Source organism: Danio aesculapii, chromosome 19 (genome assembly GCF_903798145.1).
Source record: "Danio aesculapii chromosome 19, fDanAes4.1, whole genome shotgun sequence".
NCBI lineage: Eukaryota > Metazoa > Chordata > Actinopteri > Cypriniformes > Danionidae > Danio > Danio aesculapii.
The window spans coordinates 47,769,397-47,772,029 of NC_079453.1; the positions used below are offsets into that span (position 1 = coordinate 47,769,397).

The 2,633-nt window shown below is 31.6% G+C and overlaps 1 long non-coding RNA gene across 1 annotated transcript; it reads left to right on the forward strand.

Annotated features, from left to right (window-relative positions):
• Positions 1–266: 266 nt before the first annotated feature.
• On the forward strand, positions 267–2,212 carry LOC130246525 (uncharacterized). The gene is made up of 2 exons (XR_008839449.1): positions 267–392; positions 1,810–2,212. It is a non-coding gene; the product is annotated as an uncharacterized LOC130246525 (long non-coding RNA).
• The last annotated feature ends 421 nt before the right edge of the window (positions 2,213–2,633 follow it).

Consider the following 2,633-nt stretch of genomic DNA (forward strand, 5'->3'; position numbering starts at 1 on the left):
TGTAAAAAGTGCTACACTCACAAAGTTGGTTTTATATACTTTAAATAATTGCAATCTAGTTAATTATATTTGTTTTATAACAAAAAAGATCAATTTGCTTATTCTTTACTTAAAGTAGATCAGTTTTTATATAACAGTATATTTTAAATAAAACTAATGCAATGTATTTGAGTAGATTTTTGTATGTGGTTATTGTGTAGAATAAATGTTATAAAAGTGAGTTGACACAGACAATTTATTAGAGCAGCTGTCGATGTCTGCAGGTCTGTTCATCAAACGTGATTTTAATAATTCTGCGTGACCCCATTTTCACTGCCCGCCACTTTCCAGACACACGCAGCATCTACAAGGGTCGACATTTACTGCTCGCAGCAGCGGATCTGATTAACACGGTAAGTTGCAAATGTAGCCGAATGATAATGGCAAAGTCATGCTAAACTGCCGACTTCACTAGGCAGGTGAGGCTTTAGCTTGTAAATTGTACTGTAACGTCAGGTAACAGACTGCTCTCACATGGAAAGCTAAGTTGGCTAACGCTAACCAACGCTAGTTCATGCTAACGATTAAAAGTGATAGTCCTGAGAAAAAAAAATGTTAAAGTAGTTTTAAAACACTTAGTAGGTATAACTAACGTTACAGAACGGATTAACTAGGTCTCTGGTGGGCGGTCGGGGGGTGGGTGCAGTTTGCTAGCGCTAACTTGGCTAGCTCACCTAAATTATTATCAGCACGTTAAGAATGCATATTAAATGCAGAAACGTATGGAACAGTAGTTTGTGTTTAGCGTAACATTTAGTAGCTTAAGGTTTGTGTTTTAGAGATTTAGTCCAGAAGTTTTTTGTTAATACTGCAATGTGAATAAATTACAGATTTATAATTTATTTTAACTTGAATTACATTTATGTTTACAGAACCATTTAAAATGTACGCACCTCATTCTAAAATGCATTTTCTTGGTCTTTAGATACCAAAGTGATTTTGTTTATTTTGTTAAGAAAAACATTAGATACGATTACAGCTATAATTATTTACAGGTAAGTAAAACACGGGTAAAATTTTAAACAATAGTGGGCTCCATAATTGCATTTGATATCTGAAGATTTTTTGTATGTGTGCAATGAACAAACAGTAAAAAGTATCCTAATGCAGTTTCTTATTATCTGTCAGTCTTTTACTAAAGCTAACTGAAAACACTGATTCACTGAACTGTCAGTTGCCAGTAACATTAAATTTGGAGAAAAAGTAAATTAAATGTAGCTTCAGCAAAAATGTATTGTAAACCTTAATGTATTATGTAAAATGGCAATGTATTTATTTAATTTTGTATTATGACTTATGCAAAGTTTGGTGCAAAATGAAGTTGACAGTTAAATCATAGATTTTATATTCGCCATTTTCAAACTGTTTAATATGTAAGTTACATACACAATTTTATGCTTTATAAGTTGCAAAAATAAACTGAAAATGTAATACCTAAATTTAAATAATTCCTTGATTGACAGGCAACCAAAATACCATACACTGTTACACTGAATAAAATCACAGTTTTCTTTAGAATTTGATTCTTAAAAATACCAGCAATAATGTAAGTACACAATAACCTATATGACCTTTTTTTTAATACAGAAGTTTAACTAAGGTAAATTTTAACTGATAAACTAAAGTGTTTCATCCATGTATCATTCTCACTGCACTTTTGTAACTTGACTTGTAGTTTATCTAAGATATTTGCTATTTAGTATTTAGCTATTTAATATTATTTAGTATCAAACACCTGAACTCCTGTTTCTTTTTTCTCTCCACCAATAGAGTTGTGTGGAATCAGAGGTGCATGCGGCTGCCCACGGGAAAAATTTGACATCAGCCCAACACAGTTTGGATAATCATAGGACTGTCAGAGGTTTACCAAACCTGTCATGTGCATGATGGCTCCTGTTTGGACTTTCCGATGTCCTCGACTTCCATCAAAACTGTATACATTATTTGAGATATATCAGAGACTCTTTGTGGGACTGGACCTTATGCATCCTAAATCTTCATCAAAGTATGCAGATCTCCTCGCTGAGTTGTCTTAGATGATTTCTCAATATGATCTGGCATTATTAATGTTTTTATTTATGTATTGTGTATGTGCAGCCACATTAATGGCCTGTTTTGTAGTCACTTTTAAAAGGGACACTGGTTGACATTGAATAAATGCTATGGTCTTTAATCCATCTTTCCATTCTTATTTAATTGTTATTGACCTTAAAGTCTGTTTATCTGTTTTTACTTAATCACTGTATAGTGTGCTTAGAATATAAAAATGAAGATTTATTTTCTGAGGTTACAACCAGAAGTCAATTGAATTCATTTTAAATGACATATGCATTGTTAATTTTATTTAGATAATGAAGTTCTTAATACCTAATTAAAATAAGTTCAGGCAACATATAGCAATGTATAAATAAGTTAGGTTTAACAAAAAAAGTAAGTTTATCTGACTTGAGTAATTTTAGAAATATTAGTTGGCTTAACTTAATTTTGTTACATTTGTTTTAAGCAATGTTTTAGTGTTTATTATACTTAAAAAAAGCTGGAAGTTGATTCAATCTAAAACGTCCGATGCAGCCACTTGCCTCACTTTTTATAAG